The sequence below is a fragment of the Castanea sativa genome, chromosome 11 (assembly GCF_040712315.1).
Source record: "Castanea sativa cultivar Marrone di Chiusa Pesio chromosome 11, ASM4071231v1".
Taxonomy (NCBI): Eukaryota; Viridiplantae; Streptophyta; class Magnoliopsida; order Fagales; family Fagaceae; genus Castanea; species Castanea sativa.
Window position 1 is genome coordinate 68784380 of NC_134023.1, and position 27271 is coordinate 68811650.

Genomic DNA, 27271 nt, shown 5'->3' on the forward strand with positions numbered 1-27271 from the left:
AAAAGCTACAGATGTGTTATCAATGATTTGCCTTCCAGGCACAAAGGCACTTTGATTATCATATATTACATTAGGCAAAATAAATTTTAACCTATTCGCCATAACTTTTAAAACAATCCTAGAAATTACATTCTCCAAGCTTATAGGGCGAAAATCAGCCATATACATGGGTTCATTCTTTTTTGGGATTAGAACAATATGGGTATAATTCATTTTACGCAACAAATGACCTGAATGTAAAAAAGACAACACTACATTTGTAACATCACCCCCTACCACATGCCAAATTTTTTGGAAAAAAAGGGGGACATACCCTCAGGTCCCGGGGACTTTGAAGGGTGCATCTGAAATAGTGCTTGCTTTACCTTTTTTGCTGTATAAGGTTGGAGCAAATGCTGGTTCATCAATGGTGTGACCACCCTATCCACCTTCTCCACCACTAGTTCAATTGTGGACGGGTTTGATGTTGTGAATAGTTCTTGGAAATATTCCTCAGCCACTCTTGCTGTACCTTCCTCAGTTTCATGCCACTGCCCTCCTCCATCAAACACACCCAAAATATTATTTTTTCTTCTCCTTTGGCTAGCTCTTTGGTGAAAGAACTTAGTGTTTTTGTCCCCCGCCTTCAACCATATGGATCTTGATCGTTGGCGCCAATGCAATTCCTCATTGTATAGCATGGAATTTATCTCCTCCTTCACTCTTCGGATCTCATGCAAATTTTCGGCCACATTATTTCTTGCAAGCTCTTGTAATAATTGGTGTTTCTCCCTTATTATATTTTTGGAGTAACCAAATGCAATTCTGCTCCAATCAACCAAGACCCTTCGGCAATGCTTGATTTTTTCAAAAAGGACATACATGGGGCTACCCATGGCTTGCATATTTGTCCAAGCTTGTTGGACTATTTCCTCACATTGTGGGTGGGTCACCCACTTCTCTTCAAATCGCTTTGGGATCTTTCTAGGCCGCCTTGTGTGTCTCTCCACCTGGGTGTTGAGCAAGATTGGCACATGGTCTGAGTATGAGGCGGTGAGGTGTGTTACCCTGCTATGAGGGAAAAGTTCACGCCACTCCAATGTTGCACATGCTCGATCAAGTCTTTCTTGCACAAACTCTTCTCCCTCTCGTCCATTTTCCCATGTGAACATATTTCCTGTAAAACCCATATCAATTAAACCACAATACAACAACGTACTTCTAAAATTTTGCATAAGATGCTCTAGTCTAGGTAGGCGGCCTTCTTTTTCCTTAGATGACAAAATCTCATTATAATCTCCGATACACAACCATGGTACTGAATTTTGTGTGCTTAGATGTTTTAATAAAGTCCATGTTTCATGCTTGAGATTTTCTTCTAGTTTCCCATAAAACCCCGTGATGTGCCATGGAGATGTTGGATTTGTGAGGATTAGAGCATCAATGTGATTCTGGGTGTATGTTTGTATATGCAATTCCACATCCGCTTTCCATAACATTGCCAAGCCACCCTTTCTCCCCAGACATGGAACAGCCAGCATAGAATCAAAGTGTAAGTCATTCTGAAAAGGTCTCATTTCCTCAACGGTTTGTTTTGTCTCCATAAGAAACAAAACTTTGGGAGCTTTTTCCCCCACCAAGTGAGAAAGGGCATTCACTGCACGTTGGTTCCCAAGCCCCCGGCAGTTCTAGCTTATGATAATCATTGTTCTTGGCGGGGCTGGGAAGTAGCCTCCGCCGTTGAAACCATGTTTGGAATGGCATCCTGAATTTTTTCTTCTTATTTTCACTTTTCCCCATTGCTTCTGTGTCTTGGTTATGGTTTAGATACTCCCTCTTCCTTCCCACTTTTGCTACCACCCTCTCCTCCCTTTTTTCGTACCTGCCTTCTTCCTTTCCAATCTTTTCCACCTTGCTGCATTAGGTTTTGTTTCTGCTCTTTGCTTTTCCTTTGTCCCCGTTACTGCATCACGTGCCTGATTAGTGAGATGTAACTCCTGTGTTTTTGGATGTTGGCTGGTCCCCACTTCAATGATCGGCACACAAAATAATTGCTACCCCAAAATCTTGGATTTTTTGTCATTTATTCCTATTTGAATTACCTCCCCTTCCTTATTTGTCTCCTTACTTAATTCCATATACGTTTGCTAAGTTTCAGTTATCATAGAGCAAGAAACGTGTCCATCTGTAACGCCTTTCCCCCTTCATTCGCATTAATTATTTCCATATCAGTTCCTTCAATTTCGGGATCCCCAGACCTGCTACCCGAGTCCCTTGGTTGTCACATTGATTGCGGTGTTTTCCTACTTTCATGGCGTGCTTTGTGCGCCTCCTCCCTCCCTGGTTGCTGGTTGTATCTGTTTCTTTGTGGTTGTTCCGGCTTCCGAAACCCAGCCCTTAACCACTCCCCATACTGATACTCTTGCTCCTCTTCATCACACGGCTTCTCACAATGTTTAGCTTCATGTCTAATCCTTCCACACTTGAAACAGAAACTCACCATCCGTTCATACCTAAAAGCCACCCACATGACATCTCCTTTTGGGTTCATAATCTGACTACCACGCCGAAGCGGTTTATCCAAAGGGATCTCCACTCGAATTCGAAGGAACCGAGCTTGATCGGAGTTAGAACCCTTCCAGTCAACTTCCACTACCCTTCCCAGACCCCTACTAATCTCTTGCCCTACATCCTCGCTGAAAAGATCAAAAGGCAGTCCCCACACCTGCACCTACAAAGGGCAGTGAGTGAAAGTAACCTTGTTTGCTGTCATTCCTCGCTCCCATCGCCTCAGTAATAGAAGCGAGTTATCGAAACTCCATGGCCCATTGTTTAATACCCACTGCACTTGGCTTTCCATAGTAAACTTGAATTGGACAAGGTCATCGCCAACATCAATAATCCTTAGGTCCGAACCAAACTTCCAAGTATTCCGTAGTAGATTTTTTGACACTCTCCAATTGATTGGTTTTGTAGTTAGGAACCTCCCAAAAAGACTGAGTGAACATTCCTCAATGATTTTTTCCCTTTGGTTCGGTCTGACCTTGATGATTTCACCTTCCTCTATTGTTAGTTTGATCCATTGCAGTTGTTCTATGAAATCAGAATCCATATGGGCCCGTCCTCCCACTCAGAAAATAATCTCGAAGAGAAAACTACCCCGTGTACTGTATCAGACAGCGGAGTAAGAGAAAGCTCACCTTGCGTGAGAGAAAAAACTCACCTTGCGTGAGAAAAAAAGTTAAAGTAGTCCTAATACAATAGTATTGTATACAAAGAAACTGATTACGAAGATCTTCTCACCAACAATTCCAAGAGAAGTGAAGTATAGACAAGATTTTGTTCAAAGAAAATGGATTACCTAACAACAGTTTTTGGTTACATATTGTTTTGATTGTGGTGGAGAGAATCAGCTTCCGATATTTTGAATTTGATTGGTTTTATTTCACATGAATGCATTTTAGATCAGAAACTTTTAGAAAAATTGTGATAGGTTTTATATTACATGGAAGACATGTATTAAAAGCTTTTTGAGATGTATTCAAAGTTCTAAAGTTGCATTGTATTCAATTGTGACAGATTTTATATTACACCTTCCTGAAAATTAAGGCAACAACTAAGATCAAAACCAAACAGTAAAGAAGGAATGTAGTGTTGCTATACTTCTCTGCCAACTGCTCTGGTGTGAAAACTGAAATGGAAACACAACCAAACATTAATTTCTTTACTTTGCCAGAATGCTAATTAATGTATATGCTGATTTCCCAAGGGAAGAATCACAAAATGCAAGACAAGATCTTAGCATATGTAGCGCCTTTAAGATTGAAAATTCAGTAGACTGTCTTATTGGTTTAAGCATTCCGACATAGTCAACAATTTAGTTTCACTGGAAATTTCCAACATAATTTTTCAACAATTCAGTAGAAATTTTCATTGATTTTTTTAGCAACATAATTTTTCATTACTCATACAAGGAAGCAATCTAAAATGAAACATACAACAAGGAGGCTACACAAGATTGTAATAAACATAGATCCTTAACACTATTGACACCGGCTTTAATAGTATCAAGATTCTCATTCAAAGGGCTGTCCTTAATTGCATTCTTCTTCTTGGAAGTTCAAAACAAACAACAATGGAAAGGTTCATTTGAACACCCTGCTCAACCACAACTGTTTTGTCTTAATCTAAGTAGTGATCAAGTTTGTCTCTGCTTGTAGTCTCTCCCTTGTTTGGTATTGCCTCCTTTGAGTCTTGTTCATTAGATTGGTTGGTGAGTTGTAACAAAGAGTGTAATGTCCTAACATGAATCTTTAGACTCTTTGTGTGTTTTTCATAAAATTACCTGAATTACCAAAAAATTAAAACAGAATGAGCCACATATTGTTGAGTGGGAAAATAACAAATAATGTATTCTATATTACTTATCCATAGAATTTGGGTTTCCAAGGACAAGGGATGAAAGGAAAATTTTCTAGAATTTTCAACCTCTGTCAGTTATCAACATATAAATCTATTACATTACCCACAATAAACATGATGTTATAATTAACAAAGAGATCATTGCACATGCTAAAAATGCTAGTACAACTTTTCAATGAGTTTGGAAAGATTATATGGCCAATCCTTCAACTTTGGATCCTAACCAACAGCTCTAATTAATCAATAAACCTGAGGCCAGTCGTGGCCAACTATCTTGAGTCCTTGTCCTAAATACTCTTAAACTAAGCTCCATAAAAGACTCACAATAGGATAAGCTGCTCAACTAGCTAGACAAGTGTGGTAATAGGCATGCTCATTGTCATCTTAAAAATTTAAGAAATTTGGTTTCTTTACTAGCCTATTTTTTTACTGATATTAAACCAAAAAATATATTGCAGGTTTAATCCCAAAAATACACTTTCAAAGTCTTTGTGTCACAAAAATATTTCTGTCAGGCATTTTGACAAACAGCTTGTAAGCAGTTTCTCAAGAGGTCAATCCTTAACCTATGTCTATCAATTTGAATTTCCATATATGCCTCAATGCAACCAAAGAATGGAAGAACTCAAATAATGAAGTTGGAAAACCAAAATAGCATGAACCAAAAAAAAAAACAAAAATTGTCCCTGCTAGGATCAAACCCATATCTGTCCTTATTTCTAAAGAGCAACATACCCAAACTGCAAAGATATCAAAATCTAGCAACGGCCAAATCAATCTACATATTGCAAAACCCAAAAAATTTTGAGAATAAGAACAAATCACCTAGGTCCAACGAGGTAATACGGTGACGGACGGAGGTTTGGTGAGATAGAGCAGCGACAAACGAAGGTCCGATGAGGTAGTGTGGCGGCAAACGTTGGTCCGAGCGAGGATGGGCTAGAGACGCATGAGCTAAAAAGTGATATGAGATTTTAGGGAAACGTGAAATAGGTTTTGATTATTTGTTTGTTGAGATATTATTAGATGAAGTAGGATGTATTGATTTTACTATGAGTTTAAGTAAAAATCTGATGTGGCATGTACTTATTGGCTGGTGTAAACCAAAGGGTTTACACCCCGTCCTTATTAAATTTAATCTCATACTATTATATACACGAGGAAATTCCATTTTAGCCACAACAATAAACCAAACAAGGTCTACTATAATTGGAAGAGATTACGTAATGCATAAACTAAGTTCATGATATCTACGAATTTCGTTGTCACGTAGCACGTGGGAAATGATGACATCATAGCCATAAAGGTCGGAAAAAATCTCTAGAGTTTCCTCAATTTGCATCATTTTTACTGGAAACACCAACTTAGCTTACACATAATTTGCAACAAGAAGGTGGCATCGGTAAAAATATAATTCACTCCATTTATAAGCACACGGAAACTCAACAATCTGAAACCTCAACAGATAAAAAAAAATTTATATTTTTTCTTAAGAGTAAAATGTATCTCTTATGCCAATTTGATAAAAATGTACTTCTTACATATTGTCAGTAAGAAGTGCCTCCAAAACTTACAAACCTATGAGAGGCTCGCTCCTAAAAATTGATGCTCGAGAAATTACTACCAAAAGATGGGAGGGAGAAATAACATTTATGTTAAACAAACTTTCCTGATTCAACTTATTATGTAGTGATTCATAATATCATTCTTATATATTAAACCACATCACTCATATATAACTTATGGGCAAAACTTAGATATAGTATCTTAAGTACAGTATTTTAGGTACTCCTTTTAAAATTTAAACACGTGTCCACTTACTTAACAGTGAAACTACCATTTAATGCTCTGTTCTTTCTTTTTCTTTCCCCTGTTTCTATCTTTCTCATACACTCCTATTGTTCTCTCTCTCCCTATTTGTTCTTCTCGTTCGCTCTTTCTTTCCTTCTCTCTCACTCAAATTGGATCAAATAGATGAATCCAACTCTCTGAATCAACAGACACACTCTGTTTTCAACTTTTCGTAGATTGGCTAGCACTAAGAAAATTCATTGGTATGTATTGGCTAAATCTCATTATAGGTTTTCAATTTTAGTTGCTGGGTTTGTGTTATTTTGAGGTTTGGTAGAGTTTTTCTTTGTTGATTATGATTTGGGTATCAATTTTTGTTATTGAGTCTGTGTTATTACTGCTTTGGTTTGTTTTGATTTGGGTTTTCAATTCTAGTTGCTGGGTTTGTGATATTCAAATTGTGAGTATGGTGAGGATTTTCTAGAAATCACATAGTGAAACTTCATTGCAGGTGATGGGGATGCAAAAGGCTATGGAAGTTCTATCTGATATGAAGGGACTAGGATTGTCTACCAACAGCATCACGTATTCTGTGCTTGGTGTGATGTATTTTAGGAACAAGACAAAAGCTTTGCTGTTAATTTCAATTGTTTGTATTAACTCCTTTTAAAATCTTAGTGATTTGATTATTAAAGTGGTTACATATTTTATGTTCAATGCAAAAATAAAAATTATAGTTATCCCTATCAGATGTGAAAAACTCCCCAAATAATTAAAATGGTGTTCAATGTTACTTGAAAAAATAATTTTGAGTGGTGAAGTTTGGATATCTTGTTTTGTTATGACATTTTATTCTGTGGTGATAAAATCACATCCACTCAATAGCTCATTCCTGGTAACTGTTGATGCCTTTTAGAAGAACAATTTAATCTTTTCTTGGGGTAAGATGGAACAATGTAAAATGTCATCTGGCTTCACCAAGTAATATATATTACACAGGATATTTGTATAGATCAAAAGGGAGCATAAATTACAACTTAAAGTAATTTTCCAGATTGATCACCAAGATAATGAGAAGAATGTTTCCTTGATGATTATAGAAATATATGTGTGCTGAAAATAAAGGCATAAGTTTCCTTGTGCTCCGTTTAAATACCCTATTTCTGTGAGAATGTGGGAGATCAAACATGTCAAAGTTCTATTAATATTTATGATGTACAAGTCATAGCAATCTCTAACAACTTTTCCATGGCTTTGATTCTATCTTTGATCTCTAAGGAAAGTGGTCATAGATGGCTCAATCCCATTGATGTCTTCAAGACTTAAAAGATTATATTTTTGAATTGTAGTCTTTCTTGTTGATAATGAATTTGACAATCCTTTAAATTGTAGTCTTTCTTGGCTGGTTTGCAGTTGCTTAACATTTTTGTTGTTGCTTTTCAATTTCAGCTCAGATGTAGTTGCTTTTGTTAGAAATCAGCTTCGACAGCATGGAGATGTTCAGGTGTAGTGTTAGTACTTAGTAAATTGGCCCCATATAACCTTAAAGCCAGTATAAATTGCATATTCTTTGCTTTTCATTTATATTTTAAACATGGGCAGTGTTAACTTTCCTCTTGTTCTGATTTTAGCTAGCTTGTGATTTGTGAAGCACTGGCTCAAGCAGTTCTGGTAATGAATTAAATGATCTTTTTTTTTTTATCTACATAGATTGGTTAGGTATTTTTCTTGGGAAGTTATAATGACCTAAAAATGCATATGCCCTGCAGGACCGACGATCAGAAGATAACGTCAGTATTGTCATTACTGATTTACGGTATGCACCTATTTGTTCATATATAACTTTCATATTTTATTGGTGAAGCCAAATTGAGTTGGCTGAATAAATCTAATTCATCCTCTGACCAAAAATTAAAGAATGACAATGGATCTCAAGATTCACAATTAAATTTTCTTTTCCAACTGGAGGTTTAATTGTTTACAAGCTAAAGTTCAAAACATGGTTCAAAATTTTGTTGGCACTTATTATTCTTGAAATATTGTGTGTATAGTTGTTCACTTTGTTTGATTATTTAGAAATGAAAATTTACCATCTTTTGACTATTCTTGTTAATATTTCTCATTTTGCCTTGGTTCTGACTTGTGCATAGGCGAACAGATTGGCAAAGTTTGCCACTTCAGGATTTATGAGGGATGCATCTCAAGGATTGACCATTCATTCCTAGTCTATTAAAGCCTATCCAAAAAATCTATTCTCATTCATCAGGATGAGTTGATCGAGTTCATTAATCGGACTGATCCTGTTATATCTCTTCACTGATTGGAAAGAACATCTTAGTATCAAGATGCATCAGTGTTAAGCCCAGTAGGAGAATTGAAAGAAACAATTATAATATCCAAAAATCTATGCATTGTTTGGACAAAAGATTTATACAACATGGAGACATAAAGTGATTTGCAGCTCAACAATTTCAAACGGCATAGAGACGTGTTAGATTGAATAGGTAGTAGGACTTAAGCTGTTGAATATATTCAAATTATTTTGTACAATTGCAAGTTATTTAAAAATTGCACAATAAGCATTGCATTTAATTAGTGAATTATGTTTTTGTACTCTCTTTTGCAATATGCCATGTGTTATTTGTAATGTGAGTTCACAATTTAATAGAACATTTTTTACTTCATATATTATATTATCAAAACTAAGTTTTTTTTTTTTAGTTCTAAGTGGGGCATTTACGCCATTTCATTTGAATTTATTGTGAGTTTTGGCTCTATCTTCACCACAGGTTGCCTCATCCTTTATAAAAAAGAGTCCACACTAGCCTTCATTTGCCTGTACTTAAAGATAATGGTAGGAACTAAGGGCTGTGTGTACCTTTTCATATGATTAATTCATTTGAGAAGATTCTCAAAAAAAAAAAAAAATCATATGAGCAATAATAAGATTACTACAAGTTTTTCTGCTAGCATTATCCGTTCACTTAAAAGGTAATTTCTTTGGAATTCACAAATTTTACTACAAAAACTACTTACATTAGCAACAATCAGATGGCACTATAATAAGATAATAAATGGGCATTTAAATTGCTTCTTGCCATTAACCCATCAAATTGTAAGACTTGTATAATGAAATTTGTAGTATTTCTAGGCAATGGAGAATGAGACCATAAAAATGGTCTCCAATGGATTCTCTGTACATGATTTTTTTTTTTTTTTTGCTAATGAACAGTAGCTCATCAAATCTAATGGGCTACTATTCATTCTTCAAATGTTTTTTTCTATTATAATTATTAGATATTGAATAAAAAAAATGTTGGAAGATGTGTAGTTGTTAACAAAGAATAAGGAATGAATGAAGAAATAATATTTAAATGAGATAAAGAATGTGATAGATAATCTGTTGGAAAGTGTATTTGAAAAAGTGAATAGGTAATAGCTAAATGTCACTGTTCATTCTCCAAACAGTACAAAAATTTGGAGAATCTACTGGAGATGCTCTAAGAGTGTTAAAATTTGTCATTGAGGTATATATCTCTCTGTTTCTTCCACCCATCATTGAATCCATCTCTTTGTTTTTGTTTGTTTTCTTTCATATTTCCCATTGGATTTTTCTCAACAAAATTCCAGAGAAAATTTTATTGGTGGATTGACATAATGTGCTTTGCATCCTGATCATCTTAAAGTAATAATATTGAATTTTATATAATAATAAGCCCAGTCTTGTTTGTAGTTTTGAAGCCCCCCCCCCCCCCAAAAAAACATTTTCTAGATTATGTGTATCCCTTGCTTTGGCTTGAATTAGCTTTGGCAATAATCTTTGTAAAAGGCAAGGTAAATATGTCACACATCTGTTTTCTTGCATTATATAATGCAAGTTTTGGGTTCTCGCAGGTTGAGGTATGGCTTCAAACATTTGCACCAGGATCATGTCTCACAGGCATTCCTGCGAAGATGTTCTTATTATCCTAAAGGGAAGTGGCACTCTGTATCTTGCATTAGGTTTACATGAGAAGTGCCCTGGAAGCGTCAAGAGTTTAAAATATATTCTAATAGCACATTATCCCTGTTAACAATGCTCACCAGGTAAACAATTCTATGTTTTATGTTTTCTACTGGCATTAGAAGATGCTATCTAATGATATAATTTAGAAGATGTTAGTTAATGTGGGGTTCAAAGAACAATTTGGAGGATGTTCTGAATCCCTGTATTAAATAGATGCTATCTATTGTGCTTTAGTGCTTGTGGGATGCCTCGGTGCAGCTATTAAATAGCAATTTGATGAGTGTTGTTGTGGATACCAGGATAGGTCATAGATTCATAGTGCTGTTGACATTTTTTGAAGATCACCCTGTGACATGTTATCACTGTTACTACTACTACTTTATTTACAATCATCATTGCAAGTATGGAATACAAATGAAGATGAAGATTTGCAAATGCTTGTTATTATATCCCGTCCACTGGTCGAAGTGTATGTAATCTCTATTCCTGTATATCTTGCTAACTGCATACTTGTCAGTGATAATGAACTTTTCATATTTGCTTTGCTTTTCTAGCATGAAGAGGACCAAGGTGAGTAGATCTGGCCTAATTATTTAAAAATTAAGTGTTGGTTGAGACTTGAAACTGTTGCATCTCTCACATTAGCTACTTTTCATAAATCTAAGCTCAGAAAACCCACCATATTGCTCTGGCAAAAGGGCATAGCAATAAGAGAACAAAGAAAAATAAATTTTGATGATTCTAATACAGGTTTGTGAAAAGTAGATCAAGGCTGCTGATGCCATCATAACTCTCTAAAGTGAAATTATTGGGCTATGCTGATATGAAATTATCTCTTGATGTATATTTATTTTTACGCCCACATTCACCCACACCCATATAGACTGTAGTCATTGTCTTCCTATGAGTTGATTGTTTAGCAACTTTTTAAGTGACACATAATGCTTCTTGAACTTGAAAGAAAATCAAAGCCAATCTACCTGTGTTTTACTTTATACATGTGCTGCATTAGAACGAAACTCCTTAAAGGCATGGACCTATCAAGCCACACTGCCATGTGTTAATAGTTTGTTCATTCTTTGAAAGAAGCTAGAAGCTCTAGTAGTTGATTTATTGTCTGAGTTATATGCTTTGTGTAAGCTAAGATAGCTTTGATTCATGTTACCTAATAATAGAATTCTAAACTATTTTTTTCAATTTATTTATAAATGTGTAGGATTAGAAGGAAACTTCTTACGAATTTGAAATAACAGGGCATGCATTTATTCAAATTTGAAAAAAAAAATTAACTAAAGGAAGAATTTGCTTATACATTGTGTTAATATGTGTTTAGTATTGTGGGCTTGGCCTCAACTAAATTACTTACTTGTATAACACACATTGTACTACACTCTTACTTGTACTGCACTTATATTTACTTGTACTGCACTCATATGCCTCCTATATAAAGGCACTCATGTATATTGTTTCAATGAGAAATACAATACTATTGAATTTAGTATTTCTAACACATTGAAAAATGTATAAATTTTTTTGAAGCATAAAACAAATTTAATAGAAGAAAAAGAAAAGACTAAGAAAGTTATACATGAAATGCTACAAAAGAGTAAAAGGATTTTTTTTTTTTTTTTGAGAATCGAGTAAAAGGACATATGATCATTTACATCTATGAAGGGAATTATAAAGCTATAATCAACACCAATAAGAAGTTGCATCCAAATAGTTGTATTCAAAATTTAAAAGTAGACAAATACTACAAATACTGAGCAAATAATAAAATTTTATTTGGCATAGATGTATGCAGAGCTTCGACCAATGAGACATCTCTTCATGCTCATTTGACAATTGACACCAACCTCAATTCCTTAAAGCAAGACCTAATATGCCCCCAGCGTATTACAAACATTGAGAAATTATACATGCAATTTGACACACACCACAAAAATAAATAAATAAATAAATAAAATTAAAACTAAATACTTTTTTGTAGTATTAAAGTTATTGAAATTATTGTTCACTATTCCAATAAAAAAAAAAAGGAGAAATTATCATGTATATTATCTTGATTTCTGAATATAAAATCTGGCTATGCATTGAATCACTACTGTAGGGACATTGGGCCCAGTAATTTACAAAGGATGGCCCAACAAAGTCTTTTGGGCTAAAAACCCAAATCTGAGGACATCAAATGATCTAGGAGTACGTGAATGTATCTCATAAAGAAAATACCAGGTGAAGAGGTGATAAACGAGTGACCAATTATGTCCGAGGAATGGATTTGTCCTCGGCTATTTAAGTCGAGGTCATAGGAAGAGAGGTTAATGTCCCCGGGCTATGTTATCAAAAATCCTATGACTACGAGAAGACACGGCACACGTGGAGGACAATAGAAAGAGCGGTAGAATATCTAAGGTAAAGCTGCTACCATCGCCCACCCATTAAAAACTCTGTAATTGATATACTGACTGCATTAATGGAAAGATGGGACCTGATCATGAGGTTTGGAACTTGGTCCCTGACCCCAACGGACTTCAGGGAAAAATGGATGGGACAAGTATCCAAAGCCAATGTTACAACCATGAGGTGGAAGATGATAAAGAGAAGAAGAGGAAGTATAAATAAGGGGAAAGACCTTCGGGAGAAGAGAGGCTTTTTCTTTTGAAAAAAAAGACAATAGTATATGATAATCTAACGATCTATAGTTGTAATCAACCTTAGGAAGCAATATTATAAACTATCCTCGGATTGTGTCCGAGGAAAAGCTTTCATTCATTCTCTTACAAATAACTCTTTATTTCGTGCCATTGTGACCAGAGCCCGTTTCTTTTCTTTGTTATTTAAACCATCCTTGAAATCTAGATTACAAGCCCACTCTGTACAAATTTATTGTAAAAAGGCCTTTCAAGCCCCTTTTCCTTTCAGTTGTAGATTGGGAATTTGAATTGTGTCTTTACATTGAATCACTACAATTTAAGAAAGGAAGAAAAAAAGTAGCATATATGAAAGCAAAATATTATGGAAGAGAACTCTTGCCTATTTCTTTTTTATAAGTAAATAGAGCATTGTTTCTCACATTTCAAACTCAAAAATTTGGCATGGCACACCACCTCTGCTCTGCAAAATCTCACATGTTTTTGTCACATTTCAAAAAACCAAAGACAAAGAACGAAAATCAAAGATTGAAGATATCCAAGAAGAATTGCATTCGTGCATTAATCATCCAAGTTTAGTCGAGGAATCTAGGCCATTGTATTTCCAAGATTGCAAGCACATGACAACCAAGAGTGTTCATCATCCCTGTGAAATATTCAATTATAACTGGTAGTGGTAATCAACTAATCATAGTAAAGTTTACAGCTAAAGCTTAACTTCCCACATGGATCAGAAGTACGTGCTAAGTAGCTCAGATGCCTAGTTATTCAGGCTAAAAGCTTTAAAAGGTTCAAGAAAATATCTTCCTCTGAAAGTATTTCACCATGATGAAACTTCAAGTTTGAGTCTAGAAAGTATTCTAGCTAATAGCAACTGTGGTAGGTGGCAATACTGCTGCTCTTCAACTTTTATGCAAAACTAGCCTTTGTATGTTCTCTGCAGCACAAATGGAGATAAGCAATGGATTATAAAGTAATTAAGATGAAGAGGAACATAGAATTAAAGTGCAAGGGTAGTTGAAATATTTTATTAAACAAAGTTTGATGGGCTAAAAACAACAGCTTTTAGTATCTTGATTGGAAACCGTCCACATTTAATAGAAACAGTGGCCTTTTTTAAACATAGCAGAAACATTGTAACTTCATTGTACTATTTAACATTAGGATGAATTCCTCTTATGCAAAATCAAATCAAATTATGCAATGGAACCTAGGGCAGGATTCTATGATACTTATAGTTACTACAACACAAAACAACTGATGGCGTCCCCCTTAGTCTCAATGTTGGGTGCTGACCTATCACACTCAAATATCCGAGTTGAAAGAAGTTTGAAACTAAATGCAAATTCTTTAACTTCACAGCATTTTAATTCAGTTTTAATATCCAACTCCAACTCGAACCCCAACGACACCTCTAATGCATCACAAAACGACCGTGAATTAGGATCATTTACGATGTGTTTGACAATAGACTTCTTTTGTTCTTTCCATGAAAGCTGAAAGGTGGCTACAAAAATAAGCATCTTCCCCTTGGTAGTAATCATACTGTCATCCTGAGTCTCAACAGTATCCTTATCGAAATTGCATAGGATGAAAGGAACCATAACAAGACAGAATTTCCAATCAATATTCAATATATATATATATATATATATATATATATATATATATATATATATATATATATATATATATATAAAGCAGAGAATTCATGCGAGAGTGCATGAAGTCCTGCCAAGTGAAGCTCTAATTTTCCATTTAACTTCTTTTTTTTTCACCTCTTTCATTAAGATTTTTTCAGTGTTATCCAAAAGTCCACATCAACTTATTTTACTGTTATCTCATTAATGTCTCATTAATTGACTAAACTTTTTTTTTTGAGAATCAATTAGTTAATTAAACTTACACCACACATTTTTCTATTTTTCATGTCTTTTAGCATACCCATTGTTTTAGTATTTAAAATAATAATATAATAATAATTAATGACTAATAGTAATAACTAGCCAGTAACGCCTTGAAAAGAGATAGAAAGACACAAAATGTTATCGTTTGTTAAATAAAACGCATTGTTTCACTATATATTACCAAAATAAAAGACCTGAGACTAACAAAATATTTGAAAGAGAGAGAAAGAGGAATCTAAGAGGTCATTACCTCTGTTATACTAGTTGCCCACTACCATCAACACACTGAAACCCCTACGGTTATAAATTTTTTTTTTTAATTAAGGGCTTAAATATGATTTAGGTTTGGGTAATTCAGCTGGATGGTTTTTACTTTGGGTGTACAAGGAGAGAAAATATTTGGTGCGTAATGTAAAGTCATATTCTACCATAATTTAATTTTAAATCATCTATAAGATGCATGCATATTCACTTGCCCACATCATGTCTTAATGTTATATTATTGATGAGTAGAAGACAGTGAGAGAGTTTGACATACTTTCATTCTCCACAAGAAAAAAGATTAAATACAACAAAATAAGTCGTTGCAATAACAACTAATGTCATTGTAATAGGTGTTATTACAATGATAAAAAGGTCGATGCAAGCTGTTGTAATAAATTTCGAGGCAATAGGTTTTTGCAACACTAGATTTTCGTTGCAATAAGTTCCACATATTGCAATGATTTATTTTGAAAATCTCGTCGCAATAGGTGTTATTGCAATGAAAAAAAAGTCAATGCAATCCATTGTAATAAACTTTGAGGCAATAGGTTTATGCAGCACTAGATTTTCGTTGCAATAAGTTCCACGTATTGCAATGATTTATTTTGAAAATATTGTCGCAATAGATGTTATAGCAATGACAAAAAAGTCGATGCAATCCGTTGTAATAAACTCCGAGGCAATAGGTTGAAAAAATCTCATTGCAATAGGTTGATTTTTTTATCAAAAAAATTTAAAAATAAATAAATCATTTTCTTAAATAATAATTTTTTCATTAAACTTTTTTGCAATTCAAAAATCATATCTAGGAACTATACTAACAATATAGTTCAATGTGAAATAAAAGATTACAAATTGCAACAACATATCTTCTTCTTCTTCTTCTTTTGAGAAATTGCAACAACATATTTTAATGCATAATAAGAGTTACATATTACAACAACACATTTCGATGTAATATATTAACTATTGCTACAATCTCATATTGATGTAATAAATTTAAGTTACTATTACAACAAAAAACAGCCTAGAGATGCAATAGTATATATATATTACCTCTATTATCTTTTTCGTTGCAATAATATTTGTTGTATTATGTATTTTTTCTTGTAGTGATTTTATGATATGAAATATGTAAACACAATACAAATCAATTGATTTTCATGGTCCCGTTACTTTTTTGCATTTATCTTTGGTTTCATGGTTTAAAAAAAATTAATTTTACTTTGAGAAGGCTACAAATATTTAGTGAAACTACTAAATTAATTTTTAATATCTCAAAATGTATATGTTTATTTACTCTAATTTAGTTTACTTTTTCTTTATAATATATGTACAACATTATCCAAAACCATCTTCCATAAATATCTAAATGCATATATTAATTATCTATAACTGTGTATTAATTATATATATTAAATGAATTTATATGATTATTTTTTATTAATTTTATAAAAGAGATAATTATTAGTTGAAATAATACTAATAAATTTAGAATATGACATTTCTTACTTATTTTTAGTTGCTAATCCTTTTGACCCTCAAAAGAAAAACAAGTTGCTAATCCTTTAAACTTCCTAACTCCTCTCTCTCTCTCTCTCTCTCTCTCTCTCTCTCTCTCACACACACACACACACACATAAGTGTGTGTAATAGAATAAATATACTTATTTTGTTATAGCATAATGAAATTTTAATACTTCCTTTTAATTTGTTTGTCCTATTTTAAAAGTCAAACTTTTTAAGGGAATATCATTTCCTTAAATAAATTTATCAATTTTTTTTTTAATTTTTAAAAAGAGTTATTCTTAAGAAGGCAACTAAAAAGGTGCCCCAATTAGATTGATTTTTTAAATATTTGTCAGGTTTCTTTTCAAATAATTTTGAAAATAAAGTAGGTGTATAATAGGAACTTTAGTACATTAATGACTTTTATTTTTGGAAATTGGACAATATTTTGGGACATCCTAAAATAAAATCGAGGACAAACAAACTAGGACGGAGGGAGTATCATTTTTTCTTAGAATCATCTGAGAAAGATTTTTTTTTATTTTTTTATTTTTTTATTCTATGTGAGAAACAAGTGAAACATTGTATTATGCAACAATTGATGTGATGCCCAACAAAAAGGGGGAAAATTAGTAACACACAATCAAGAATGTTACAAAAAAAAAGTATATATGCATTTTTTTAGTAGGCATGAATCATGCTTATCTATATTAACCATTATATCATGTAATTTTCAATTAGTGAACACATATATATATAGTGTGATAAAATCACTACACTACTCTTAGTGTCTTTCTATTTTTTGTCCATAAAATAACTAAAGCTTATAATTTTTACAAGGAAATTTATTGAAATTATTTTACCCATCAATAGTTGAGGGATTTGAATTATAAATATCTCTATTGAAAATTAAATGCCAACAAATTAAACTACAATATTCTTTATAAGAATGTTACAAGTATATATGCATTTTTTTAGTAAGCATGAATCATGCTTATCTATATTAACCATTATATCAGGTAATTTTCAATTAGTGAACACATATGTATAGTGTGATCAAATCACTACACTACTCTTAGTGTCTTTCTATTTTGTCTATAAAATAACTAAAGCTTAAAATTTTTATATTATTGAAATTTATTTTAAACATCAATAGTTGAGGGATCTGAATTATAAATGTCTCTATTAGAAATTGAATGCCAACCAATTAAACTACAATATTCTTTATAAAAATTATTGAAATATTGGAGAAAACTAATAATGTGGGAATTCAACTAGTTCCTTAAATGGACCAGATTAGGACGGCTACCACAAAATTCAGGAGACACATGGAACGACAACTCTTACTAAGACAGTAGGTGCAAGTAAAAGAATTAACCCATTTGGCAATTAAAGTACCTTCTATATTCATTCCTTGAAGTACGGTCTCAAAAAGAGACACCTCAAGAACTTCAGCTTTGCCAAAGAAGGGAAGAGGTACAGAACTGTTCAAGTTAGGAACTTCTTCATCTTCATTTGGCTATTCAACTAACAAATTAGACCTCTTCCATTCATGGGTATTGAAGTCAAAGCAAAGCAGAGCAGTGTCGAAGTTTGAAATGAAAATCCTATTGTTACTGCTTGAAAATGCATGAGAGAAAAATGGGGTGAGCTTATTGCTCCAAAAGAGAAAAGGGTCAATGTTTCCGTTGTAGTGAGGGGAGTCTAAGGACCACCATGCCACGGTCTCGGGGTTGAACACCTCGAAAGATAGTCCTTCCTACTCATTTAAGGGAGCTCCAGCGAGTGCATAGAGCTTTCCATTTGCCTTGACCAAGATTGGGTCCACCTTTGCTTGTTGAAAATACTTGAAAAACCCATTGGAGTCTCCTTGGTCTTTAAATCATGGTTCAGAATCGATATTTGAATCTGTCTCATAAACATAAAGGCTTCGGCTAGGAACTGGCCCATGTATACCTACCATGTGTTTACAACCACCAGCAAGAATGATTTTGGAGTCGAATGCCCTGCAACCCAACCAATGAAAATTGGGATACTGTCACTAGTCAGAATCTCCACTTGCTTCAATTCTGTCTTATATTCTAATTCTCCTTTGGAAAGGCAATTGGAGCACCTAGTAGTAGTGTTGGTAAATTCGTTAGTCAGATTAGCGCTGCAAATGCACGAGCATGATAAGAGATCGCTCAACTTCATGGAATGCATCAAGTAATTCGCAAATTCCCCGATAGCTTCAACACATACGTACATAGATCTGTTTTTCATTTCCAATTCCACCACTGTCTTCCAAAATTTCCTCTTCCAAAATTTCCCACTCCTCCTCATCTAGCTTGTCCTCTACCGTCTTCCCATACACAACCATATTCCCAATGGAAAAATTTTCTTCTCCATTAGAGTTTTCTAGAAAAGAACAACTCTAATCACTCTAGATCAACATTTGTTTATGACATAGATTCAAAATAATCTAGTTAGAATCATAGTTAAAGAAAAATTCATTTTTCTATTAATGATCAAGGGATTGAACGACAAAACAATTTATTCAATCATTGTTTTAAACAATTTGATAGAGAGATAAAGAACCCAGAAACCCTAACCCTAAACCTTAACCCAGATAGCAGTGAGGAAAATAGCTAATCATTCAAAACCACCAAATCTTCAACTCATAGAATAAACCAATAAATTCAAACACTAAGAAAAACCCATAAAATAAAATTTTGTGTACATATTGATTTTCATGGTTGAGTTGATGTTCTCAATCTCTATTCTTCCTCACAAGTGGTTGAGCAAACCACGGTTTAGGGGTTTTGTGAGAGAGAGCTATGTTGCTTTTGTGAGAGGAGGGCTGCTTCCATTTGTTCTCTGATGAGAAGCGAGAGAGCAATGAAACAGAGAAAAGAGAAAGGAAAGAGAGGCGGGAAAGAGCAAAGAAATAGAAAAAAAGAGAAAAGGAAGAGAGAGAAAGAAATAATATTTTACTCCAAGTATTTTTTTAATAGAGGAAAAGGATTTGGAGATGGAGAGGCTGTTGGAGGGTTTTTTTTTGTGTGTTTACTCTATATAATTGGCTTTAAAAAGCCTATCCAGAGATGCTCTTAGAAACTTGAGGATTTTATTTATTTACCATTCTTGACTAATATCTATAAATTATCAATAATTTTTTTTCTAATACTTGCATGAATAAAGTTATTTTTCATAATTTAATATTAATTTTAGAAAAAAAAAACTAAGAAAATAAAATAAGACAAGAGACAAAACCGTATCCACAAACATTGTTTTGATGAATGAAAAAATGGGTAGAGAGGAGTGACCTGAGTTGGCATTTTCCACCTGAATATAACCATAATGACACTTTACCTGCTGAGCCCGAGCCTACGGGAGCAAGGGACCCTATCCACAAACATAAACGTCAATTGCATTAAAACTTACATTCTTATCAAGTAACACCAAATCTACATATATAATAAGACCACTCTTTGACTTGATATTTAGTACATCCAATATTTTTGTGAATGTTACTTTCATATCTAAATCATTTTTTCAGTGTTGATTTAATTCAAATGTTGTGTCTCTCACTCTCAGTTAGCATGTCCATTCGGCTATACCCATATAAACGAAACAAAAAAAAAAACTTTAAATTAATAACTAAGTATAGTAACTCTATGGTTTCTAGGAAAAAAATAATCTAATTATAGTTTTAACATGTAACACTTTTAACCTATGCAGAAAAAAAAATCCATCTAACACCCTAACTTATAGGGCTTGATGTCCTAACTTTAAATCTATATATATAATAATAGGTAAAGCAGAGAGGAAGTCCAATTAAATTTCAAATTAGAATTAAATTAAAATCTAATTTTGCACCATGTATCTTATCTAATTTAAACTTTAGATTTTTGTGCCAAGTGAGTTAATTTAGTGTAAAAATTGAATTTCAATTAGAGTTTAATTTTGCGCCACGTATCCTATCTAATCTAAATTTTTAAATTTTTGTACCAAATTAGTTAATTTAGTGTAGAAAATGAGGAGTCTAATATAATAAACCATAAAAAACATAATCATATAACTAATAAAAATTCAAATTTATAGTCATCTATATATCTATATATATATATATATATATATATATATATATATATATATATATATATATATATATTAATAGGCAAATCTTAGAGAAAATTGAATTAGAATTTGAAATTATAATCCAATTTTGTGTCATGTGTCTAAATTTATGTTGGAACTACACCATAATTATCCACTTAAGCTTGTGCAATGTGTCTACTTAAATTTTTAATCTTTGTGTCAAGTAAATTAATTTATATATATAATAATAGGTAAAGTAGAGAGAAAGTCCAATTAAATTTCAAATTGGAATTCAATTAAAGTCTAATTTTGCGTCATATGTCTCATCTAATCTAAACTTTAGATTTTTGTGTCAAGTGAGTTAATTTAGTGTAAAAATTAAATTTCAATTAGAGTTTAATTTTGCGCCATGTGTCCTATCTAATCTAAATTTTTAAATTTTTGTGCCAAATGAGTTAATTTATTATAGAAAACAAAGAGTCCAATATAATAAATCATAAAAGACATAATCATGTAACTAAAAAAAGTTCAAATTTATAAGTCATCTATATATATATATATATATATATATATATATATATATATATATATATATATATATATATATATATTAATAGGTAAATCATAGGAAACCAAGTATATATACAAATAAATTCTACTCATAGCAACAACTCCTATCTCACTTCTTGCTACTTGTTAGAGGTAAATGACTATATATATATAAGTACATCATTTTTTTATGAACACATTTCTACTGATCTTGAATTTATATTCTAGAAAACTCATTGTTAAATATTTCATGTTCTATATGATTTTAACATGCATGCTAATCAGATATTATTTATCATTCGATCAATTAACTCATCTTTTATGTATTATTTTTAACTACATAAAGTATAATTTAAACAAATAATTGATGAAAAGGCTATTGAAATTTGATTGCCATAAAATTTTGCCTAGCATGGAGAATATTCAAAAATAATATAATTCAAAGATTGATTTGTCAAAATTCTTATCCAACTAAAAAATTTCTAAGTACTGTAATATTCCATAAACTATATCGAATAAAAACAAAGTTTATTTTCCACCAGTAGTACAATATTGATCAGAGAATTACATTAAAATATATATATATATATATATATATATATAAAAACATATATATTATTGCATGTGCTTCAGTGCTTGTACAAGTAGCAAATAGTGTAAAATGAAATACATGCGTAATGCATTATTTTAGAAGTAAACAATCACACATCACACAATCAAATGTATTGAACTTAACAACCGGAAGGCATTTAAGTGGATGAGCCATATGAATAAAAGCGCCTTTTTTAACTTCAGTATTAACCTTAGCCTTAGCCTCTTCTCCATCTCCAACCACTTTCCAATCGAAACATTGAACCATGGTTGCAACTGCTATTTGTGCTACTCAACCCTAACTTTGAACCAGGGCAAGCTCTCCTCCCTGCTCCAAAAGAAAGAAAACTAAAAGTTTCATCTTGTTTATATTTCATACTTTCTTGTTTTTCTGAGGAAACCAAAAACCTCTCTGGCTGGAACTCATTTGGATTGTTCCATAAATCTGGATCTCTATTTATGGCATATAGATTGATTAACACCATGGTTTCTTGGGGTATTTCAAAGCCTCCTAGTTTGCAACTTTGACGGCTTTTTCCTGTTGTCATAGGCAATGGTGGATATAGTCGTAGTGTTTCTTTTACAACTGCTTGCAAGTAGGGGAGATTCTCAACATCTGATTCCTTGACTAGTCTAGTACTACCATAGATCAAATTTATTTCCTCTCTAACCTTGTTGAATACAGAATGACCTTCGATGAGGTACCAGTACTTCCGACAAAAAGATCCCAGTAAAAGTGCAACATGTAAGCAGATGAGAGATACATAATAAGAGTTGAACCTATTGCAGATAAATCACTAATTTGCATGCTTGAACTTATCAAAATTTTTCTTGCAATTCATTTAATTCATAACGGACTCAAGGTTAACAGAAGCTTATATAAACCATTTGTCATGTATTACCATGAAAAACTTGTCACAGTTTCATTGAAGCATAGTTCCATTTAAAGTTCTCCAACATATTTTGCCTTTAGATAGGGAAGTGTGAGCATAAGAAAAGTCTTGACAAGGATGTTTGTGATAAAGCAAAGTACTTGTATGGTGTGCAGAATGCTATATATATATATATATATATCTATATATATATATAGAGAGAGAGAGAGAGAGAGATAAGAGACTATTTGAAAGACATTGAAGAAAGAATTTTACTAAGGACACCAAGTTTTACACAAAAAATTGCACACCACTCTCACATCTAATTTTACTTGAAATACACTACAATACAAAAGCTGTGAGAGTAAGTGGACTTTTCTTTTTTTAAATACTAGTATAATGCTATAGTTATAAACTTTTTTTTAATTTTAACAATTTTGTTCTATAAAAGTATACTTTTCCCCCCTTAACAATATTATTAATTCTTTTAAGAGTAATGCACAGTTACAAACTTTTTTACAATATTTTTACAAATTGTTAAGGAAGAAAATTCATATTGGTTCACACATGTCTCACTACTTACACAATTTTCTTTTACTTACCAATAATGACTCACTACATCAACAATTTCTATAAAAAAAAAAATTTGTAGTTCTAGCATTTTTCTCATTTAAAAAAAACTATAAATCTAAAATCTTACTAAATATACAAGCCCAAAAATTACCTTAACTACAAAAATTACGAATAGTAAAACTAAAATAATTTTGTCCTTACACAATAGCAGACGCAGGCATCCCAGAATTGCTGTAGATAACCAATGATAAAGCTATCCCCCAAACTCCCTATCTAGCTCCATCCTTGGGAACATGTGATTAATAACCACATGCATGCAATGTCATCAATTTGTGCTATATTAAAACAAGAATTAAAAAAAAAAAAAATCAATATCATATTATACGTTAAATGAAATATGGATTACAAATAAAAAATAATAATAATAGTACCTTCTTTAGGTAGTTCATTTAAGTCAAAGTAATTCAATGGAACAAATTGATAAGTCTCACTTGCAACTAAATTGTCATCCATTTGTGCTACATTAAAACAAAATTAAAACAATCCACATTAGGATAAATGAAATGAAAAACATGATACAAATAAAGCTGCACTCAATTAAAGCATTAATAGATAAGTCAGTGGTGGCAACTTTAACAGAAATTCATAAATGGTTTTGAATGTCTCTTTGAAGCCAGCTTATTAGGCTTTGGTTCACAACAAAAATAAAAATATTGACCACCACATATTTTACTTGCCGTCAGTATGTATCTACTAAAACATCATTATTTTTCTGTGCGTCTCTATGAGCATAGGAAAATTGTAATCTATGTGTGCTACATTAAAATAAAATTAAAACAATCCACATCATATTTTAGTATAAATGAAAAAAAACGAACCTCATATTCAAATATATTTAAAATAAATATGAATTTCATAAAATAAAATTATTATACCTTGCAAAATAATTGTTTAATCCTTCATTGAACATTTGAACTTTTCTTCATCTCTTTTTTTTTTTTTTTTTGAAGTGGGTTTGATAACGGTAAAGTGAATGAAAGTGAGTTTGATATTAGTAAAGTGAAAGAAGATGAAGAGTAAAATATTGATAAAGTAAAATTGAGTGGAAAATAAAAAGTAAAATGAAGGAAAATGTGTTAAAAATGTGTTAAAGGTGCATTTTTGTCTAATAATTTCTGAAAAAACCAAAGTACACGTTTCCACAAACCAAAGATGAAATGTAATTTTTTGACAATTTCCTATGCAGGTGGGACCTGGGGCTGATTCATTAACAGGTGCTGGCCGGCACCTGTTAACAAAACCGTTTTAAAATATAGGATTTAATTGAAAGTTTTGAAAATGTAAAGTTTAGTTTGTAGCCACTCTTAAACTATAAGGATAAAACCTCCTTTTTTGTATCTATCTATTTCTATTGATGATTAGATTGATAGATAGATATGATACACCAGCACAATACCGAAATATTGAATTCTCTTGGCTAATCCAAAATAGGGAGAAATATTTATAACATTTTTTTTAGAAACCAGTATTTATAACATTGATCAAATTGATAATTTATCAGGGTAAGTGATAATATATCATGGTATATATTAAAATAAGTGACCAAAAGTTCAAATCATGGTTTTAACACTGGTATAGTCAAAGAATTGGTTTTAGTTTTGGTTCCCAATTTTGACCAGTTTTATATTGGTTTTGGGAGATTTTGCTAGACCTAATTGGTGTCTGATTCTCGATTAAACAGGTTGAACAAGCCAGTCCAGTCTATTTTTAAAATAGCAGTTCAAACTATGTTCCTCTTTGCCTTCAAGTTAAAATTTTGTGCGTTGGAATTCACTCATTAATGGGAAGTTTAAGTCCACACAAGAAAAGGATTTTTTTTTTTTTTTTTAAGTATATAAAGAGATGTATTATATTGATGGTAATTGATCAAGACAATGAATGAAAAAAAAAAAAAAAAAAAAATTGTTTCATACCTATCTGGACTTTCAATGTTTGCTGTTTCTATAAGCCAAGAAAGGAAGCCAGCCGATAATTAATTGAAGGCCTAAAGCAGGAAGCACAAAAAAAAAAAAACATTTACAGTTAATAAAGCCTTGAGATTGATTCTAGTCATTTTGACCTCAGCCTTGTCATCTTGATACAACTTCAATAATATATCCATAAAATCTTGAGTGTCTTTCTTCCCAATCTGATTTTCATGCTCCTTCAACATCCTTTCCAAGAGCTCATCAATCCTTAGTTCTATACTTACGACTTGCTTTCCAAACAACCAGATAGCCAAAAAACCAAAGCGTCCCAACATATTTCCAAAAAATGTCTTTGAACCAACACTAGAGATGTCTTTCATCATCTCTCTAATCCTTTCAGCTTCATCACCTTTCTCTGAACAACTTGTGCTTGCCGCCATCTTTCACAGCATATTATTTGTTAGCTTCATAAGCTCAACACCCAAATCAACAAACTCTTTCCGCTTAGCACTCTCGAGAACATTTTGCGAAAAACGTGCAAGTTCTTTATCTCGAGCCGCCCAGGACCTTTCAAGCTGTTTAGGTGAAAGAAGTTCCGTCAAGCACAATTTCTTGATGAACCGCCAATAATCACCATATGGGACACTGAAAAATCCAGAGCCTCCATACGGAGTTTTCTCTGAGAAACCTGTCCTTGAATGTTCTGCGAAAGAAAGATCATGAGTTTTAAATTCAGTGCCCACTGAGGCTGATGTAACCACAATGCACTGAGAAAAACCAAGGCGGAAATTGAAAATAAGGCTATATTGGGTGGAGAGGTTTTGCAAGGATTTGTATACTGATGGCCAAACAAAGTGGAGATGACCAATAACTGGTAAACTTGGTGGGCTTGGAGGGAGTTTGGGATGGGTTTTATGCTTGTTGAAAATATAGTAAAACAAAATAGTTGAGAGGAACAAGAGGAGGGAGCACGCCTGGTTGTATTGGCTATCAGGCATGTTGGCCATAGCTTCTAGTATTCTCTATCAACGTTAGAGTTATAAATAATTCAGCTAATCCTCCTATACAGTCAGTTAAGGATATTACATAATAAATAAATAAAAGCATAATTGTTATAATAAATTTAAATTTTATATTAGCTTTTTATTTTATATTTAAACCTTTCGATAGAATCTTACTAAGACATATTTTCTCTAAATGGTAAGAGTATATACTTTCATATATAAATACAATCCTAATAAATATTTATAATTATTATTATAATTTATGTTTAATTAAAGAAAAAAATATATCTGAAAGGAACAGATAGCCTGCAGTTGAATGCAAACCACACGAGCAGTGACTCTCATAAAATGTGGCATGCCATAAACCGGAAAAGAATTTTACTAAAACTTTTGGAGATGAACCACCCCAGTACTAAGTGTGAAAGACTAGTTGTTCTTCTCAAGAAAAAAATAGTGAAATATGAAAATAAAAGTTTGGTTGAAACCTTGCATCTTGGAAAATATATAGTTTGCTAAGACATATCCACATAGATCCTTTGTATATAATATGAAAATTCAAGAAAAGTTAAGTTAAAACTATGCATTTTGAACAATATATAGTCAGGACGAAGCCATTCAATGGCTTTGGGGGGCCAATCCCCCCGCCCCGCCCCCCATTATTTTCTTTAAAATATTAGTATATATATAGTATTAATTTTAGCAATTTTTGTTCTATAAAATTATACTTTTGCTTTCTTGAATAATTTAATTAATTCTTTTAAGAGTAATTTTATAGCCACAATTTTTCTACAAAAGTTTTATAAATTATTAAGGTAGAAAATTCTTTTTGGTTCACTTTTGAGCCCCTACTTATATCACTTTTTTACTTGTCTATAACCACTAACTACATTAATTTCAATTCAAGTTGTTTATAGATTAAAATCTAAAACAAAATATACAAGCCCAAAATTAGCCCAACAATAAAAATTACTAATAGTAAAGCTAAAAAAAATTAATCCCAAAAAATCAATTTCACCCAAACAAACAATCCAGCACTTTAAAAAAATTTAAACAAAATAATTTTGTCTTTATCTAGTAGTAGACAAACACACACACACGCATGCACA

The 27271-nt window shown here is 32.4% G+C and overlaps 1 pseudogene; it reads right to left on the reverse strand.

Annotated features, from left to right (window-relative positions):
* Positions 1-21840: 21840 nt before the first annotated feature.
* On the reverse strand, positions 21841-26168 carry LOC142617038 (cytochrome P450 705A1-like; annotated as a pseudogene).
* Positions 26169-27271: the final 1103 nt, after the last annotated feature.